The sequence below is a fragment of the Mus caroli genome, unplaced genomic scaffold (assembly GCF_978045245.1).
Source record: "Mus caroli unplaced genomic scaffold, Mus_caroli_1 scaffold_4, whole genome shotgun sequence".
NCBI lineage: Eukaryota > Metazoa > Chordata > Mammalia > Rodentia > Muridae > Mus > Mus caroli.
Genome location: NW_028227259.1, coordinates 28,793,060 through 28,815,487, shown reverse-complemented (window position 1 = coordinate 28,815,487; position 22,428 = coordinate 28,793,060).

Here is a 22,428-nt window from a genome sequence, read left to right as displayed (position 1 = left end):
AGGTTTTTTACCCATGGAGTCCTAGCAGGACACATATATAATTAGTAGCTTGAAATCATGATAGGAAACAATATTTTCAACATCTCTTGACAGGCAGTGGTGGTGCATGCCTTTAATCCCAGCACTTTGGAGGCAGAGGCAGGCTGATTTCTGAGCTCAAGGACAGCCTGGTTTACAGAGTGATTTCCAGTATAGCCACAGCTACACAGAGAAACCCTGTCTCGAAAAACCAAAAATAGAAAGAAATAAAAAACAAACAAACAAACAAACAAAAAACAAACCCTCTCTTCACAAAGCACTTGTTACTAGTAGAGAGGAAATGTGCACTTTACAATGGGGAATCTGGGATATGCCCTTTAATCCAGAGGTCAATATGGGTGTTGTTCACAAGGGGAATGGTCACATGGTGATTCCTTCAGTAGGGCAATGGAAGGAACACACAGCACTTTTGTAACACTGCCAGACTTAGAGGATGGACCTTTGACAGGAAGTGGGAAAACACTAGACTCACAAACTGAAGGTGTTCTATGGTTTATACTCAAAAGGTTCATGGCAATTGCAGAACACTTCTAGTTGAAGATATTTCAAGAAGTACAGAACTCCATCAATAGTCCTATTTGGGCCCCTTACAGGAACACCTGGAATCCTGGGGAGGAGACCATGCCCAGATGGGAGTTGGAGGAACACCATTCTCTGGGGTTGTTGGAATTGGAGTGTATGGAGAAGAGCTGTGCCAGGACCCACAGCAGCTGTGTCTGCATATTATCTGTATAAAACCAAGCTGGTCAGCATCCCAGCATGAGACGGGGCAGGGATCCCCCACTCCAGACTTAGGGGATATTGACAGTTGACTGTGACTAGGAGAGGGATAGTCACTGGGAGGAGGCACTCCTAGATTGCACATGAGAAGAGCTCTGCATGCATGTACATAGAAGTGGCACTAACTGGAAGTAGCCAGACATAAACTAAAAATATAGAGATAAGCTCAGGCCTCTGTACACCTTGCCTGCCAGAGGAGAGCTTGCTTACAGGAAATGTCTGACCCTGGGGCTCAGGTGAAATCTCCATTTTCTCTCTAAGGTGGGTCCACTAAGAAGTGCACAGGCCGCAGAAGTGGCAGAGCATCTGGAACAGGGTCCTATGTGCCTACATCTGCATCCAGGAGATGGGACTGATTCTCAGCCCTCTGTGCACTGGTCTTGCCAGGAGAGAGCTGGACTCCCAGGAGTGCTTACACAGGCTTACAGATTCACAGGAGGAACAAGCTCCAGTCAGAGACAGAAAGAACATCTAACACCAAAGATTACCAGATGGTGAAAGGCTAAAGCAAGAATCTTACCAACAGAAACCAAGTCTACTTGGCATCACCAGAACCCAGTACTCCCACCACAGTGAGTCCTGGATACCCCAACACACTGGAAAAGGGAGATTCAGATTTAAAATCATGTCTTGTGATGCTGGTAGAGTATTTTAAGAAGAACATTATTAACTCCCGTAAAGAAATACAGGATAACACAGCTAAATAGGTAGAAGCTCTTAAAGAGATAACACAAAAATCCCTTAAAGAAATACAGGAAAACACAAAGAGGTAAAGGAATGGAACAGAACCATCCAGGATCTAAATAGGAAAGTAGAAACAATAAAGAAATCATACAGGGAAACAACTCTGGAGACAGAAAGCCTAGGGAAAATCAGGAGCCATAGATGTAAGCATCACCAAGAGAATACAAGAGATAGAAGATTCCAGGTGCAGAAGATTCCATAGAAAACATGGACTCAACAGTAAAAGAAAATGCAAAATGCATAAAGATACTAACTCAAAATATCCAGGATACAAAAGAGAAGATCAAACCTAAGGATAATAGGTATAGATGAGAATGAAGATTTTTCAACTTAAAGGGCCAGTAAATATATTCAACAAACTTATAGAAGAAAACTTCCCTAAGGAAAGTGATGCCCATAAACAAGCTACAGAACTCCAAATAGTTTGGACCAAAAAAATAAATTCCTCCCATTACATAAAATCAAAAGACCAAATGCACAAAACAAAGGAAAATATTAAAAACAATAAGGGAAAAATGCCAAGTAACATATAAAGACAAACCTATTAGAATTATACCAGACTTCTCACCAGAGACTATGAAAGCCAGAAGATAATGAACAGATGTCATACAGATCCTAAAAGAACACAAATGCCAGCCCGGGCTACTATACCCAGCAAAACTTTCAATTAACATAGATGGAGAAACCAGAGTATTCCATGACAAAACCAAATTAACATAACATCTTTCCACAAATCCAGCCCTTCAAAGGATAATAAAGGGAAAACTCCAACACAAGGATGGAAACTATGCCCAAGAAAAAGCAAGAAAATAATCTTTCAACAAACCTAAAAGAAGATAGCAACATAAACAGAATCCCAACTTTAACAACAAAAATAACAGAAAACAACAACTACTTTTCCTTAATATCTCTTAATAACAATGGACTTAATTCCCCACTAAAAAGACATAGGCTAACAGTCTGGCTACATAAACAGGACCCAACATTTTGCTGCATACGGGAAACCCACCTCAGGGACAAAGACAGACATTACCTCAGAGTCAAAGGGTGGAAAACAATTTTCTTAGCAAATGGTCCCAAGAAACAAGCTGGAGTACCAATTCTAATATTGAATAAAATCAACTTTCAACCTAAAGTTATCAAAAAAGGAAGGACACTTCACACTCATCAAAGTTAAACTCTGCCAAGATGAACTCTCAATTCGGAACATCTATGCTCCAAATGCAAAGGCAACCACATTCATTAAAGAAACTTAACTAAAGCTCGAAGCACACATTGCACTGTAAACAATAATAGTGAGAGACCTCAACACCCCACTCTCATCAATGGACATATCATGGAAACAGAAACTAATGAGAGACACAGTAAAACTAACAGAAGTTATGAAACAAATTGATTTAACAGTTACCTATAAAACATTTTATTCTAAAATAAAAGGATATACTTTCTTCTCAGCACCTCATGGTACCTTATCCAAAACTCACCATATAATCAGTCACAAAACAGGCTGCAACTGATACAAGAAGATTAAAATAATCCCATGCATCCTACCAGATCACCACAGACTAAGGCTGATCTTCAATAACAATATAAATAATAGAAAACTCAAATACATGTGAAAGCTGAACAACACTCTACTCAACGATAACTTGACAAGGAAGAAATAAAGAAAGAAATTAAAGACTTTTTAGAGTTTAATAAAAATGAAGCCATAACATACCCAAACTTATGGGACACAATGAAAGCCCCGTCCTAAGAGGAAAATTCATAGCTCTAAGTGTCTCCAAAAAGAAACTGGAGAGAGCATACACTAGCAGCTTGACAGCACTCCTAAAAGCTCTACAACAAAAGGAAGCAAATTCACCCAAGAAGAGTAGACTGCAGGAAATAATCAAACTCAGGGCTGAAATCAACCAAGTGGAAACAAAAAGAACTATACAAAGAATCAACCAAACAAGAAGCTGGTTCTTTGAGAAAACCAACAAGAGAGATAAACCCTTATCCAGACTAACAAGAGGGCACAGGGACAGTATTCTAATTTTAAAAAATCAGAAATGAAAAAGGAGACATAACAACAATGTCTGAGGAAATCCAAAAAAAATCACCAGCTCCTACTACAAAAGACTATACTCAAGAAAAATGGAAAACCTGGATGAAATGGACAGTTTTCTAGACAGATACCAGGTAATAAAGTTAAATCAGGATTAGATTAATGATCTAAACAGTCCCATGTCCCCTAAAGAAATAGAAACAGTCGTTAATAGTCTCCCAGCCAAAAAAAAAAGGCCTGGGAACAGATAGGTTTAGTGCAGAGTTCTATCAGACCTTCAAAGAAGACTTAATTCCAATTCACCTCAAACTACTCCACAAAATAGAACAGAAGGTACTCAACCCAATTCATTCTATGAAGCCACAATTACTCTGATACCTAAACCACACAAAGACCCAACAAAGAAAGAAAATGTCATACCATCTGCCGAGGCCTAGCAAACACAGAAGTGGATGCTCACAGTCAGCTAGTGGATGGATCACAGGGCCCCCAATGGAGGAGCTAGAGAAAGTACCCAAGGTGCAACCCTATAGGTGGAACAACAATATGAACTAACCAGTACCCTGGAGCTCTTGACTCTAGATACATATGTATCAAAAGATGGCCTAGTCGGCCATCACTGGAAAGAGAGGCCCATGGGACATGCAAACTTTATATGCCCCAGTACAGGGAAACGCCAGGGCCAAAAAGTGGGAGTGGGTGGGTAGGGGAGTTGGGGGGAGGGTATGGAGGAATTTTGGGATAGCATTGGAAATGTAATTAAGGAAAATACATAATAAAAATATTAAAAAAGAAAATGTCATACCAATTTCCCTTATGAATATTGATGCAAAAATACTCAATAAAATTCTCACAAATTGAATCCAAGAACATACCAAAACAATCACCCATTATGGTCAAGTAGACTTCATCCCAGGGATGCAGGGGTGGTTCAATATACAGAATTCCATTAACATAATCCACTATGTAAACAAACTCAAAGACAAAAACCATATGACCATCTTATTAGATGCTGAGAAAGCATTTGACAAAATCAAACACATGTTCATGATAAAAGCCTTGTAAAGATCAGGAATTCAAGGCCCATACTTAAACACAATAAAAGCAATATACAGCAAACTAATAGCCAACATCAAACTAAATGGAGAGAAACTTGCAGCAATCCCTCTAAAATCAGGGGCTAGCCAAGGCTGTCCACTCTCTCCCTACCTATTCAATATAGTACTTGAAGTCCTAGCCAGAGCAATTAGACAACAAAAGGATGTCAAAGGGATATAAATTAGAAAGGAAGAAGTCAAAATATCACTATTTACAGTTGATATGATGGTATATATAAGTGACCCCAAATGTTCCACCAGAGAACTCCTAAACTGGCTAAACATCTTCAGTGCAGTAGCTGGATATAAAATTAACTCAAACAAATCAGTGGCCTTTCTTTACACAAAGGATAAATGGGCTGAGAAAGAAATTAGGGAAACAACACCCTTCACAATAGTCACAAATAATATAAAATGTCTTGGTGTGACTCTAACTAAGCAGGTGAAAGATCTGTATGATAAGAACTTCAAGTCTCTGAAGAAAGAAATCAAAGAAGATCTCAGAAGATGGAAAGATCTCCCATGCTCATGGATTTACAGGATTAATATAATAAAAATGGCTATCTTTCTGAAAGCAATCTACAGATTCAAGGCAATCCCTATCAAAATTCCAACTCAATACTTCACAGAGTTAGAAAGAGCAATTTGCAAATCCATCTGGAATTTAAAAAAAAAAAGCTTGAGAATAACAAAAACTAATCTCAACAATAAAAGAACCTTTTGTGGAATCACCATGCCTGACCTCAGGCTGTACTACAGAGCAATTGTGATAAAAACTGCATTGTACTGATACAGTGACTGACAGGGAAATCAACAGAATAGAATTGAACACCCAGAAATGAACCCATACACATGTGGTCACTCAATCTTTGAGAAAGAAGCTAAAAGCATCCAGTGGAAAAAAGACAGCATTTTCAACAAATGGTGCTGGCTCAATTGGCAGTTAGCATATAGAAGACTGCAAATTGGTCCATTCTTATCTCCTTGTACAAAGCTCAAGTCTATGTGGATCAAGGAACTCCACCTAAAACAGAGACACTGAAACTTATAGAGGAGAACGTGGGGAAGAGTCTTGAAGATATGGGCACAGGGAAAAATTCCTGAACAGAATACCAATGGCTTTTACTGTAAGATCGAGAATAAAAAAATGGGACCTCATAAAATTGCAAAACTTCTGTAAGGCAAAGACTCTGTCAATGAGACGAAAAGGCAACTAACAGATTGGGGAAAGGTCTTTACCAGTCCTAAATCCAATAAAGGGCTAATATCCAATACATACAAAAAACTCAAGAAGTTAGATTCCAGAGAACCAAATAACCTTATTGAAAATGGGGTACAGAGCTAAACAAAGAATTTTCAACGGAGGAATACCAAATGACTGAGAAGCACCTAAAAAGATGTTCAATATCCTTAGTCATCAGGGAAATGCAAATCAAAACAACTCTGAGATTCCACCTCACACCAGTCAGAATGGTTAAGATAAAAAAATTCAAGTGACAGCAGATGCTGGTGAGGATGTGGAGAAAGAGGAAGACTCCTCCATTGCTGGTGGGATTGCAAGCTGGTACAACCACTCTGGAAATCAGTTTAGCAGTTCCCCAGAAAATTGGACATAGTACTACCAGAGGATCCATCAATACCACTCCTGGGCATATACTCAGAAGATGCTCCAACATGTAATAAAGACACATGCTCCACTATGTTCACAGCAGCCTTATTTATAATAGCCAGAAGCTGGAAAGAACCCAGATGTCCCTCAACAGAGGAATGGATACAAAAAATGTGGTACATTTATACAATGGAGTACTACACAGCTATTAAAAACAATGAATTTATGAAATTATTAGACAGATCTGGAGGGTATCATGCTGAGTGAGGTAACTCAATCACAAAAGAACACACACGATATGCACTCACTGATAAGAAGTTTGGAATACCTAAGATACAATTCCCAAAACACATGGAACTCAAGAAGAATGGAGACCAACATGTAGATACTTCCATCCTTCTTAGAAGAGGGAACAAATTACCCATGGAAGGAGTTACAGAGACAAAGTTTGAAGCAAAGACTGAAGGAATGACCAACCAGAGAGTGCCCTGCCTGGGGATCCATCCCATAAAAAACCACCAAAACTGTATACTACTGTGAATGCCAACAAGAGCTTGCTGACAGGAGCCTGATACAGCTGTCCTCTGAGAAGCTCTGCCAGTGTCTGAGAGATACAGAAGTGGATGCTCATAGCCATCCATTGGACAGAGCACAGGGTCCCCAAAAAAGGAGCTAGAGAAAGTACCCAAGGAGCTGAATGGATTTGCAGCCCCATAGAAGGAACAACAATATGAACTAACCAGTAACCCCAGAGCTCCCTGGGACTAAACCACCAATCAAACACATGGAGGGACTCATGGCTCTAGCTGCCTATGTAGCAGAAGATGGCCTAGTGGGTCATCAATGGGAGGAGAGGTCCTTGGTCCTGTGAAGGTTCTATGCCTCAGTATAGGGGAATTCCAGGGCCAGGAAGCAGGATTGGGTGTGTTGGTGAGCAGTGGGAGAGGGGAGGGAATAGGGGTTTTCGGAGGGGAAACTAGGAAAGGGGATAACATTCGAAATGTAAATAAGGAAAATATCTAATAAAAAAGAAAAAATACCAAGTTAAAATATATAAAAAAAATTGAAAATAAATTTAAAATTACAAAATTGAGCTTAGCAGCTAAAAAGGATGGTAATGAAATATAAAACCTCCAAACCAGGAGACAGAAAATAACTCTAGACAAATAAACTGCTTGTTTTTAAGCAAGAAGGCATTTTTAAATTTTTTAGAGGTGGTTTAAAGAGGAGGAAGAGCCGGAGCCGTGCAGTGGTGATGCACGCCTTTAATCCCAGCACTTGGGAGGCAGAGGCAGGTGGTTTTCTGAGTTTGAGGCCAGCCTGGTCTACAAAGTGAGTTCCAGGACAATCAGGACTACACAGAGAAACCCTGTCTCCGAAGAAAAAATAAAAAGAGGAAGAAGAAATTGAAAGCCACAAATGAAGTCCACTTACTATCAGACACCAAATAATGGCTGTGGTTCAGGCCTGCAGAAATAACTATGGACTGAATAATTATGTTAAATACCTTACGTAAAAGGTATTCCATTGGAGTGAACTCAACAATCCTTAGCTGTGTGATGTGTGATATGCAAAGAGGCACTCCTACACTTTGATGCTGAAGTTAGTGCTAGGCCCTGGTGCTACACCTCTGGTCTTCAGCAAGGTGAACCTGCCGCAGTTACAATAGAGCTCTCAGAATGGAAAACGAGGCAAAGAAAGAGAGTGACAGCACTTAGGGCTAGTATGGGCTGCACACAGCTTTAAACAGAATGAAACAGAAGTGGAAGGAGGAACGTGGAAAATACAGCACACATAGTGAAAACAAGCTTGTGCGTTTCAATAGCTAAACAACGTAAGGTCAGATCTGAGCAAGAAAGTTGCAAGTTTATTCCAAAGAACAGGGGCTGCACCGAGATGTTTTTCAGGTTTGCAAGGTGATTTAAAAATTGATCATCTCCTGAGACATGAGGATGCAGATTTTAATAAATTCCAAAGCATCAATAGTGCACAGAAAACAAACATTGGATTCAATCATTTGTAACCTTCCCTCCAACAGACAAATCATGTGTAAGCTTCCCTCCAACAGACCCTGAGGCCAGGAGACAGGACCCATAAAGTCACTGACGAGAACCCCTGGGCTGCTAAGCTCATCACAAGCCAGTAGCTCATGACACCAAATTAATTTTTTAAGCCTTTACAACCTTTACAACTAGACCCCAGGAATGTATATGCCTACTTCAATCCACCTAGGATCCCCTGAGCCACCCAGGTCCTTAGGGACCTGACAGACAAGCAAGGCTCTCTGCTTGACACCTCTCCAAGTTAGATTTATTTATTGCTTATGGTAACAAATAACCTCCTAAAATACAGGAACAAGAATGAGTGACTGGAAAGCATTTGATTGACACCTTCCTCATCACCAAGTTGACAGCTTTAAGAGAAAAAACAAAAAAAAACAAATGATGACCAGGAAATCCTGGAGTTTGAATTTGAGCAAGAAAGGATGGATAGGTGAAGAGAGAGCAAATGTGAGAATTCATGAGCATAAATGTAAGAGAATGTATGTGGGTATCTTCGTGTGTCAAAGTATGTGACTATGTAAGAGTGTAAGGGTCTAAGCCTGCCTGAGCCTGTAAGAACATGTGTGCAAGAGTATTTGTGTGAGGATGTGTTTAAAAACATTGTGAGTGCTTGTGTGACTATGTAATGTGAGTGTGTGACTCAATTAGGGTATTGAATGTGTACATATATCTTGAAACTAAATACATTAAGGAATTAACTCATAAAAGAAAGGGGCTTGTTCAGGGCTCAGAATTCTATCAACCCCAGTCCAAGATCAGCTTCTCTGTGACTCTGGCCTTTGATAAGGGTGGCATACTGTAATAGGGGCAAATGCCAAAGCAACTGCTTGGGGATGAGACAGGGAACCAAGAGAGGATGGTTAGGGTCTTACATTGAGGGCACACCTCCAGGACTTACCTTCCTAACAGATTCACCCTGCCCAAATATGCTAATTTAAACTAACACAAGCCATTGAGTGGCATCCAACCTCCAAATTATAATGATATCTGTGTGTGTGCACACACGCACACACATAGTACTGTATACATGAATATGTACACAAATGTAAGTAAGCACATGGGGGTCTGCACTGTGGGAAGTCCACATAGATCAGTGTGTGCTGCATACTGGGGAGACGATCATCCTAAGAGCCGTATAGATCTTGCTGCACAGTTTTTCTCACAGGTGGTGAACACATTGCAGTTACGTTTTCTCTGACTCTGGCCTGTGCTCTGATATGAAGCCTAGGGCTAGGGTTTGGTGGCAATGAGGAGGGGGGATGGGTGGCAGTGGTTGCCTTGACACCCATTGTGCCAGAACAGCCCTGAGGCAATGCACGTTTTTGGAACGCCTGTGTTGTTAAGATTTCAGTGCTCTGGCACAGACATAGACCTTGCAGCCACTCCCCTGGGCTGTGTGCTTCCCAGGAACAAGGTAACAGTGGACAGAAATCTCCAAGCTACCTCCTGCCCCTACTTCTCAACAGCCACTATTCTCGTATGGCCCCAAAAGACTCTAGATCAGCTCTGTTTGGAAATGCTTCAGGCTGCGAGCTCAGAATGAGGAATATTTTCTAGCTCAAACACCTAGAGCTGCAAAGCTACCTAAGCTTCTGTTGTCCCTGATCTATGGCCTCGGATGTCAGCCCTGATGGTTTGCAGCATGTGTGTGCCATGAGCTTGGGGACGAACCACTTGGTTGGTGAAACAGGACCTGAGCAGAGATGGAGACAACCTACTGACACTATTTTTAGAATTGTCAATTAGCTGCTTCTCAGAGACAGGGATGCCTTCTGATAAATGTTGCCATGCTAAACCACACCCTAACTACCCCCCACCCCCCAACAAAAATTAGCACATTTCACTTAATACCAGAAGAACAGGTTTTCTGATTTGTCTCCCGAGAACACAGAAGGTAACAATTTGATTTTTATCTGTGTGACATTTTCAAGGCAATACAAGCCATTGCTCCTATAATTTGCTCTGGGCTTTCAGAGGCAGATCAATATGATCAATAAATCAGGTTGAAAACAGTGCAGTGAACCTCAGTCAGAAGTTACTGACACTTGGGGAAGCTCATAGCACTCAGAGATGAAGGCAAGGCCTTACCAGTTATTATGGCTAGTGTGAATTATTTAAGAAGTATCAGTCACAATTTTCAATACGTGAATAAGTTTAAATAGACATGTTCCATTTTAACTGGTTAATCATTCCTGGTTTATACATGTTGGTAGTTCTCAGACTTTGTTATCTGTCTGAACATGATCAGCAACCAGGACTTCCCATGATGGCAATTCTCAGTGGAGCTTGTGAATTGAGTCAGAGAGAGATCTGCTGAAAATGAGTGGCCAGTGGAAACTGGTATGCCTCCTGCTGCAGCCCCTTTGAGTCTCTCGGGGATTCCTCTATCAAAGGACAGTCATGGGAATGGTAGTCTCAAATCTCAACGCAGGTCTTCATTATTCCTAAAGACTTTTCCTCTTTAAATCTCTGTCATGTTGAGTTTTTCTTCCTGGACCCTCAGTGCCATTCTATAAGAGAATAAGCTATGGTATCTATCTCTCCATCGTATGGATGAGCGCATCGAGTAATTAAGAATTAACAGGGATAATACCTGGAATATGTGAGTATCTGGCATGTTTGAATGCTATGCACCAGTTTCCTGTTTGATCTTTGTCTCTTTGCATTCTGTGACTCGTGGTCTGTGGGCCTGGGTCTTCAGCCCTGAGAATTAGCCGCAGCTATGTGCTGTGAACTCTGGGCTACACAGGTTGGTTAGTGAACGGCACTATGAACACATGTTCAGCGGTGGTGACAAGTCATACGAGGCATATAAGCTGGGCTCTGCCCATGTCACTGTTAGTGTATAAGGACTGGGAAACTGAGGCTAGTTAGTAAAAACGTGAAGGTCATGTCAGGAGCAGCAGATCCAGAATTCATACCAGGTGTTTCTCCCATGAATGGAGCCTTCCTATGGCTGTCTCTCCCTTCTGAGTTTAGTGGCCAGGCTAAAGAGATGTCAAGCGATCAGCGCCGGGGTAGCGGGAGCGCAGGGTTGCCTGACACCCGCCAGCTACCCAAGACCCCCGCCGCAGGATTTTGGGACTGCTGGTGAGTGGAACACAGCTTCTGCTCCAATCCAATTGCGCAGGACCTGAGACTGCATTAGTTAGGGAAGCAGAAACTGGCCTGAGTAGGGCCACAGGCCTCACCCGGCCGGATCAGCGCCAGGGTAGCGGGAGCGCAGGGTTGCCTGACACCCGCCAGCTACCCACGACCCCCGCCGCAGGATTTTGGGACTGCTGGTGAGTGGAACACAGCTTCTGCTCCAATCCAATTGCGCAGGACCTGAGACTGCATTAGTTAGGGAAGCAGAAACTGGCCTGAGTAGGGCCACAGGCCTCACCCGGCCGGATCAGCGCCAGGGTAGCGGGAGCGCAGGGTTGCCTGACACCCGCCAGCTACCCACGACCCCCGCCGCAGGATTTTGGGACTGCTGGTGAGTGGAACACAGCTTCTGCTCCAATCCAATTGCGCGGGACCTGAGACTGCATTAGTTAGGGAAGCAGAAACCGGCCTGAGTAGGACCACAGGCCTCATCCGGCCGGATCAGCGCCAGGGTAGCGGGAGCGCAGGGTTGCCTGACACCCGCCAGCTACCCAAGACCCCCGCCGCAGGATTTTGGGACTGCTGGTGAGTGGAACACAGTTTCTGCTCCAATCCAATTGCGCAGGACCTGAGACTGCATTAGTTAGGGAAGCAGAAACTGGCCTGAGTAGGGCCACAGGCCTCACCCGGCCGGATCAGCGCCAGGGTAGCGGGAGCGCAGGGTTGCCTGACACCCGCCAGCTACCCACGACCCCCGCCGCAGGATTTTGGGACTGCTGGTGAGTGGAACACAGCCTCTGCTCCAGTCCAATCACGCGGGACCTGAGACTGCTCTGGTTGGGGAGAGAGAAGTCCGGCCTACATAGGGCCACAACCCTCTTCCGGTCAGAAAAGCACCTGGGCAGCTGGGGCGCAGGGTCTGCTGACACTCGCCAGCTACCCACAACACCCGCCACAGGATCTTAAGACTTCTGGTGAGTGGAGCACAGCTTCTGCTCCAATCCAATTGCGCGGGACCTGAGACTGCATTAGTTAGGGAAGCAGAAACCGGCCTGAGTAGGACCACAGGCCTCATCCGGCTGGATCAGCGCCGGGGTAGCGGGAGCGCAGGGTTGCCTGACACCCGCCAGCTACCCACGACCCCCGCCGCAGGATTTTGGGACTGCTGGTGAGTGGAACACAGCTTCTGCTCCAATCCAATTGCGCGGGACCTGAGACTGCATTAGTTAGGGAAGCAGAAACTGGCCTGAGTAGGGCCACAGGCCTCACCCGGCCGGATCAGCGCCAGGGTAGCGGGAGCGCAGGGTTGCCTGACACCCGCCAGCTACCCAAGACCCCCGCCGCAGGATTTTGGGACTCCTGGTGAGTGGAACACAGCTTCTGCTCCAGTCCAATCACGCGGGACCTGAGACTGCTCTGGTTGGGGAGAGAGAAGTCCGGCCTACATAGGGCCACAACCCTCTTCCGGTCAGAAAAGCACCTGGGCAGCTGGGGCGCAGGGTCTGCTGACACTCGCCAGCTACCCACAACACCCGCCACAGGATCTTAAGACTTCTGGTGAGTGGAGCACAGCTTCTGCTCCAATCCAATTGCGCGGGACCTGAGACTGCATTAGTTAGGGAAGCAGAAACCGGCCTGAGTAGGACCACAGGCCTCATCCGGCTGGATCAGCGCCGGGGTAGCGGGAGCGCAGGGTTGCCTGACACCCGCCAGCTACCCAAGACCCCCGCCGCAGGATTTTGGGACTGCTGGTGAGTGGAACACAGCTTCTGCTCCAATCCAATTGCGCGGGACCTGAGACTGCATTAGTTAGGGAAGCAGAAACCGGCCTGAGTAGGGCCACAGGCCTCACCCGGCCGGATCAGCGCCAGGGTAGCGGGAGCACAGGGTTGCCTGACACCCGCCAGCTACCCAAGACCCCCGCCGCAGGATTTTGGGACTGCTGGTGAGTGGAACACAGCTTCTGCTCCAGTCCAATCACGCGGGACCTGAGACTGCTCTGGTTGGGGAGAGAGAAATCCGGCCTACATAGGGCCACAACCCTCTTCCGGTCAGAAAAGCACCTGGGCAGCTGGGGCGCAGGGTCAGCTGACACTCACCAGCTACCCACAACACCCACCACAGGATCTTAAGACTTCTGGAGAGTGGAACACAGCTTCTGCTCCAATCCAATTGCACGCGGGACCAGAGACTACATTAGTTAGGGAAGCAGAAAAACGGCCTGAGTAGGACCACAGGCCTCTTCCGGCTGGACCAGCACCGGGGTACCGTCAGCTACCCACGACCCCCGCCGCAGGATTTAGAGACTGCTGGCGAGTGGAACACAGCTTCTGCTCCAATCTTTAAATAGTGACAACGATAACAACTAACCCCAGAGATTACCAGATGGCGAAAGGTAAACGTAATAATCTTACTAACAGGAACCAAGACCACTCACCATCATCAGAACCCAGCACCCCCACTTCGCCCAGTCCAGGGCACCCCAACACACCGGAAAAGCTAGACACGGATTTAAAAGCATATCTCCTGATGATGATAGAGGACTTCAAGAAGGACTTTAATAACACACTTAAAGAAATGCAGGAGAACACTGATAAAAAGGCAGAAGACAATAAAGAGGAAGCACAAAAATCCCTTAAAGAATTGCAGGAGAACACTGCTAAAGAGTTACAAATCCTTAAAGAAAAACATGATAACATAATCAAACAGGTAGAAGTCCTTACAGAAAAACAGGAAAACACATCCAAACAGATGATGGAAATGAACAAAACCATACTAGACCTAAAAAGGGAAGTAGACACAATAAAGAAAACCCAAAATGAGGCAACACTGGAGATAGAAACCCTAGGAAAGAAATCTGGAACCATAGATACGAGCATCAGCAACAGAATACAAGAGATGGAAGAGAGAATCTCAGGTGCAGAAGATTCCATAGAGAACATCGGCACAACAATCAAGGAAAATGTAAAATGCAAAAAGATCCTAACTCAAAACATCCAAGAAATACAGGACATAATGAGAAGACCAAACCTACGGATAATAGGAGTGGATGAGAATGAAGATTTTCAACTCAAAGGACCAGCAAACATCTTCAACAAAATTATAGAAGAAAACTTCCCAAATCTAAAGAAAGAGATGCCCATGAACATACAAGAAGCCTACAGAACTCCAAATAGACTGGACCAGAAAAGAAATACCTCCCGACACATAATAATCAGAGCAACAAATGCTCTAAATAAAGATAGAATACTAAAAGCAGTAAGAGAAAAAGGCCAAGTAACATATAAAGGCAAGCCTATCAGAATTACACCAGACTTTTCACCAGAGACTATGAAAGCCAGAAGATCCTGGACGGATGTTATACAGACACTAAAAGAACACAAATTCCAGCCCAGGCTACTATACCCAGCCAAACTCTCAATTAACATAGATGGAGAAACCAAAGTATTCCACGACAAAACCAAATTCACACATTATCTCTCCACGAATCCAGCCCTTCAAAGGATAATAACAGAAAAAAAACCAATACAAGGACAGGAACCACGCCCTAGAAACAACAAGAAGGTAATCCCTCAACAAACCTAAAAGAAGACAGCCACAAGAACAAAATGCCAACTTTAACATCAAAAATAACAGGAAACAACAATTACTTTTCCTTAATATCTCTTAATATCAATGGACTCAACTCCCCGATAAAAAGACATAGACTAACAAACTGGCTACACAAACAAGACCCAACATTTTGCTGCTTACAGGAAACTCATCTCAGAGAAAAGGATAGACACTACCTCAGAATGAAAGGCTGGAGAACAATTTTCCAAGGAAATGGCATGAAGAAACAAGCTGGAGTAGCCATTCTAATATCTGATAAGATTGACTTCCAACCCAAAGTCATTAAAAAAGACAGGGAGGGACACTTCATACTCATCAAAGGTAAAATCCTCCAAGAGGAACTATCAATCCTGAATATCTATGCTCCAAATACAAAGGCAGCCACATTCATTAAAGAAACTTTAGTAAAGCTCAAAGCACACATTGCACCTCATACAATAATAGTGGGAGACTTCAACACACCACTTTCACCAATGGACAGATCATGGAAACAGAAACTAAACAGGGACACAGTGAAACTAACAGAAATGATGAATCAAATGGATCTGGCAGATATCTACAGAACATTCTATCCTAAAACAAAAGGATATACCTTCTTCTCAGCACCTCATGGTACCTTCTCCAAAATTGACCACATAATTGGTCACAAAACAGGCCTCAACAGATATAAAAATATTGAAATTGTCCCATGCATCCTATCAGATCACCATGGACTAAGGCTGATCTTCAATAACAAAATAAATAATAGAAAGCCAACCTTCACGTGGAAACTGAACAACACTCTTCTCAATGATACCTTGGTCAAGGAAGGAATAAAGAAAGAAATTAAGGACTTTTTAGAGTTCAATGAAAATGAAGCCACAACATACCCAAACTTATGGGACGCAATGAAAGCATTTTTAAGAGGAAAACTCATAGCTCTGAGTGCCTCCAAAAGGAACCTAGAGAGAGCACACATTAGCAGCTTGACAACACACCTAAAAGCACTAGAACAAAAGGAAGCAAATTCACCCAAGAGGAGTAGACGGCAGGAAATAATCAAACTCAGGGGTGAAATCAACCAAGTGGAAACAAGAAAAACTATTCAAAGAATCAACCAATCAAGGAGCTGGTTCTTTGAGAAAATCAACAAGATAGATAAACCCTTAGCCAGACTCACTAGAGGGCACAGGGAAAGCATCCTAATTAACAAAATCAGAAATGAAAAAGGAGACATAACAACAGATCCTGAAGACATCCAAAACACCATCAGATCCTTCTACCAAAGGCTATACTCAACAAAACTGGAGAACCTGGATGAAATGGACAAGTTCCTAGACAGATACCAGGTACCAAAGCTGAATCAAGATCAGGTTAATGATCTAAACAGCCCTATATCCCCCAAAGAAATAGAAGCAGTCATTAATAGTCTCCCAACTAAAAAAAGCCCAGGACCAGATGGGTTTAGTGCAGAGTTCTATCAGACCTTCAAAGAAGATCTAATCCCAGTTCTTCACAAACTATTCCACAAAATAGAAACAGAAGGTACTCTACCCAACTCATTCTATGAAGCCACAATTACTCTGATACCTAAACCACAAAAAGACCCAACAAAGATAGAAAACTTCAGACCAATATCCCTTATGAATATTGATGCAAAAATCCTCAATAAAGTTCTTGCTAACCGAATCCAAGAACACATCAAAACAATCATCCATCCTGACCAAGTAGGTTTCATCCCAGGGATGCAGGGATGGTTCAATATACGGAAATCCATCAACGTAATCCAGTATATAAACAAACTCAAAGACAAAAACCACATGGTCATCTCGTTAGATGCGGAAAAAGCATTTGACAAGATCCAACACCCATTCATGATAAAAGTCTTGGAAAGATCAGGAATTCAAGGCCCATACCTAAACATGATAAAAGCAATCTACAGCAAACCAGTAGCCAACATCAAAGTAAATGGTGAGAAGCTTGAAGCAATCCCTCTAAAATCAGGGACTAGACAAGGCTGTCCACTTTCTCCATACCTATTCAACATTGTACTTGAAGTCCTAGCCAGAGCAATTCGACAACAAAAGGAGATCAAAGGGATACAAATTGGAAAAGATGAAGTCAAAATATCACTTTTTGCAGATGATATGATAGTATATATAAGTGACCCTAAAAATTCCACCAGAGAACTCCTAAGCCTGATAAACAGCTTCGGTGAAGTAGCTGGATATAAAATTAACTCAAACAAATCAATGGCCTTTCTCTACACAAAGAATAAACAGGCTGAGAAAGAAATTAGGGAAACAACACCCTTCTCAATAGTCACAAATAATATAAAATATCTTGGCGTGACTCTAACTAAGGAAGTGAAAGATCTGTATAATAAAAACTTCAAGTCTCTGAAGAAAGAAATTCTAGAAGATCTCAGAAGATGGAAAGATCTCCCATGCTCATGGATTGGCAGGATCAACATTGTAAAAATGGCTATCTTGCCAAAAGCAATCTACAGATTCAATGCAATCCCCATCAAAATTCCAAATCAATTCTTCAACGAATTAGAAAGTGCAATCTGCAAATTCATCTGGAATAACAAAAAACCTAGGATAGCAAAAACTCTTCTCAAGGATAAAAGAACCTCTGGTGGAATCACCATGCCGGACCTAAAGCTCTACTACAGAGCAATTGTGATAAAAACTGCATGGTACTGGTATAGTGACAGACAAATAGACCAATGGAATAGAATTGAAGACCCAGAAATGAATCCACACACCTATGGTCACTTGATCTTCGACAAGGGAGCTAAAAACATCCAGTGGAAGAAAGACAGCATTTTCAACAAATGGTGCTGGCACAACTGGTTGTTAACATGTAGAAGAATGCGAATCGATCCATTCCTATCTCCTTGTACTAAGGTCAAGTCTAAGTGGATCAAGGAACTTCACATAAAACCAGAGACACTGAAACTTATAGAGGAGAAAGTGGGGAAAAGCCTTGAAGATATGGGCACAGGGGAAAAATTCCTGAATCGAACAGTAATGGCTTGTGCTGTAAGATCGAGAATTGACAAGTGGGACCTCATGAAACTACAAAGCTTCTGCAAGGCTAAAGACACCATCAATAAGACAAAAAAACCACCAACAGATTGGGAAAGGATCTTCACCTATCCTAAATCAGATAAGGGACTAATATCCAATATATATAAAGAACTCAAGAAGGTGGACTCCAGAAAGTCAAATAACCCCATTAAAAAATGGGGCTCAGAACTGAACAAAGAATTCTCACCTGAGGAATACCGAATGGCAGAGAAGCACCTGAAAAAATGTTCAACATCCTTAATCATCAGGGAAATGCAAATCAAAACAACCCTGAGATTCCACCTCACACCAGTCAGAATGGCTAAGATCAAAAATTCAGGTGACAGCAGATGCTGGCGAGGATGTGGAGAAAGTGGAACACTCCTCCATTGTTGGTGGGATTGCAAGCTTGTACAACCACTCTGGAAATCAGTCTGGCGGTTCCTCAGAAAATTGGACATAGTACTACCGGAGGATCCAGCAATACCTCTCCTGGGCATATATCCAGAAGATGTCCCAACCGGTAAAAAGGACACATGCTCCACTATGTTCATAGCAGCCCTATTTATAATAGCCAGAAGCTGGAAAGAACCCAGATGTCCCTCAACAGAGGAATGGATACAGAAATTATGGTACATTTACACAATGGAGTACTACTCAGCTATTAAAAAGAATGAATTTATGAAATTCCTAGCCAAATGGATGGACCTGGAGGGCATCATCTTGAGTGAAGTAACACAATCACAAAAGATCTCACACAATATGTATTAATTGATAAGTGGATATTAGCCCAAAACTTAGGATACCCAAGATATAAGATACAATTTGATAAACGCATGAAACTCAAGAAGAATGAAGACCAAAGTGTGGACATTATGCACCTTCTTAGAATTGGGAACAAAACACCCAGGGAAGGAGTTACAGAGACAAAGTTCGTAGCTGTGATGAAAGGATGGACCATTTAGAGACTGCTGTATCCAGGGATCCGTCCCATAATCAGCTTCTAAACGCTGGCACCATTGCATACACTAGTAAGATCTTGCTGAAAGGACCCAAATATAGCTGTCTCTTGTGAGACGATGCCGGGGCCTAGCAAACACAGGAGTGGATGTTCACAGTCAGCTATTGGATGTATCACAGGGCTCCCAATGGAGAAGCTAGAGAAAGTACCCAAGGAGCTAAAGGGATCTGCAACCCTATTGTTGGAACAACATGATGTACTAACCAGAACCCTGGAGCTCTTGTCTCTAGCTGCATATGTATCGAAAGATGGCCTAGTCGGCCATCACTGGAAAGAGAGGCCCATTGGACTTGCAAACTTTATATGCCCCAATATAGGGGAATGCCAGGGCCAAAAGAATGGGAATGGGTGGGTAGGGAAGTGGGGGGCGCTATGGGGGACTTTTGGGATAGTATTGGAAATGTAATTGAGGAAAATATGTAATAAAAATATTTAAAAAAAAAAGATTCACAAAAAAAAAAAAAAGAAAAGAAAACTGAATTGCCTAAGGCATATAGTTCATTAAAGCTGGTGATGGGTCTTCTGTGTAAAAGGCACAGAGAATGGAGAACTCATAGCCTTATTCAAGGGTGGGGCTTTCTTCTCCATTTCCAACATAATCCGCTTACCCATGGCAGTAAGGAGCAAGGATGTTTGCACAAAGTTCCCATGAAAACTGCAAGTTCATTGTCACCCTGTCATTTTGTAATGATGCTAAGTGCTAAGCTTGTTTGTGCTTCATATAGTCTCTGGAAGAAGAAACTACAAAGAAAAAAAAAAAAAAAAAAGAGATGTCAAGCTAGCACCATGCCTGGAATCAGAGCTGCTTCCAGAAGTTTCCACGTAAAGTCCCATGTTGGAGAAAACGTAGGCATAGCTGGTGGTCAGCCTGTTATCCTGGCATACTGCTCTTCTACACAAGAATCATGGCATACCACACGCCTGAGTATTCCCAGAAGTTAGAACAGGAAATTCTGAGTTATTCTGAGTAGCCAGTAACTGGCCTGAGGACAAACCAGCACCCTCTGTATTTCCTCTTATGTGTTTCTTCCACATAGAGACCCCTGTGGTATGAGCACTCACTGTATAATCCACAGTGATGTGTTAACCAGTCACAGCCAATATATAAGTAGTTGTTCACATGCAATCGAGCAGACCCTGTTCCCTGAGACCATCTCTGGAGTGCTTCATCTCTGTGCCCTTTACTGACCCACAGGCATTGCAGTCTTGTCAGGGGATGCCCTGGTGGCAATGGCATTCTATCTCATTATTCTTCCAACAAAATATCCAATACAGGCAAAACAAAAATTACCTAAAACCAAAACCCAAATATAGCTTCAAGCATGCTGGAAAGAGAAGACATTCTGCTGGTATTTAGGTATGTATTCTGTCTGCCCTCCACCCCAGCACATTCCATAACATGTGGGTATGTGGGTGTATGTTCTGTCCTCTCCCCACACATGCTCTGACCTGTGGGTGTTTACCTGTATGTCTGTCCTCACATCCTTGAGCACTTCCAGAGCCATGTGGCTTTGTGGCAACAACAGAGCTGGAAGGCGCATTTTCTGACAATACGTGGTCAGGAAGAGAACATTGCTCATCTTTATCCTCCAAGCAGTGCCTGTGCACAATGTTCAAGCAAGTTGGGTGAGTCTGTGAGAGGAAACATTTAAAAGCCTCTGAACTTCTAACTATGTGTGCCAAGGCACTACACTCTTTAACACTGCCAGTGTTTTCTTACACATTGACTCTCACGGCTCTTAGCTATCCTTCCCACATAGACAGCCTACTCTTCCTGGCCAGAAGTAATTCTCACTAACCTGGGAGATGATTCTACTGTACAGTCCTTGCTGTGTGACCATGAAGACATGAATCCAGTGTCAGAGTCATGAGGACCCTACATTAAAAAGGGGACAATAGTCTCTTGCTATTCCCAGGGCTAGTGGGACAGGGATAGGTAGACCTATCAGGAAGTTTGGGATTCTTTTTTTTTTTTTTTTTTCTAAATGCAGTAATATTTATTTTGGTTTCCTTCATTGTTTTTGGAAATTTGATTTTGGTTTATAAAACATAGAAATAGCCAACACTAAAAGCAAACATTCAAATCCCCGTTGTGGCAAATTATCAACTTCCTGTGTAATTAAGAATACAAATATGAAGTTAAGCTACCAAATGGTGTTATTACAATGACAGTTCTTTAGTACAAGCCCAGTTGTGCTTCAATAACACACACTGTCACACAGCCAACAATAGTGGCTTCAAATGTATAAACAGCAGCTTAGCTAGGTCAGTGTGGCAAAGACTATCAATAAAGTGAAATACTGTTAATTTCCCAAATTAACTTTTAAAAAACACACCTTGGGAAGTTAAAACTAGGATATACATTTTTTTTTTCAGATTTCTTAACCCCAGATTTTTGGCTTGTCAAATGCATTTCACATAAATCAGGTAGTTTTATAATAAGGATATTTGCTTGTTACTGTGCATTTTAATAACTTCCCATGTATATTAACTCGCTAAATAGTTTTGAAGACATGCTTTGCCTGAGTTTAATTGGGAGGGGGAAAAAAAGCAAGTTGATCACCACATTATCCCTTGCCATGAAAACCATGTTTGGAGCCCAGTGACCATTACAGACATGGGCTGGTTCCAGGAGGGAGCCCAGTGACCATTACAGACATGGGCTGGTTCCAGGAGGGAGCCCAGTGACCATTACAGACATGGGCTGGTTCCAGGAGGGAGCCCAGTGACCATTACACACATGGGCTGGTTCCAGGAGGGAGCCCAGTGACTGTTACAGACATGGGCTGGTTCCAGGAGGGAGCCCAGTGACTGTTACAGACATGAGCTGGTTCCAGGAGGGAGCCCAGTGACCATTACAGACATGGGATGGTTCCAGGAGGGAGCCCAGTGACTGTTACAGACATGGGTTGGTTCCAGGAGGGAGCCCAGTGACTGTTACAGACATGAGCTGGTTCCAGGAGGAGCAGGTGGATAGCGGTGGAGGTGTCACAGTTGAGCATGGCCGATTCAGATCGTTCTTTGGAATACCATCTTCATTGCAGAGTCTAAGGCAGGATTCCTTATAACCCCTGGGACAAAGTGGTGGCAGGGAATCAGATTTGGAGAGGAGTCTGAGAACATTTGTGTGAGCCACCATTTTGTTTTATCTGAGACTGGGCACCGACATTTTCTGAGGAGGATCTGTTCTTTAATTTACTGAAAATCTTGTGTTCCAGCAGGCACAACAGGGACCATTTGGAACCCTTACAAACCAGAAAGGATATACATTTT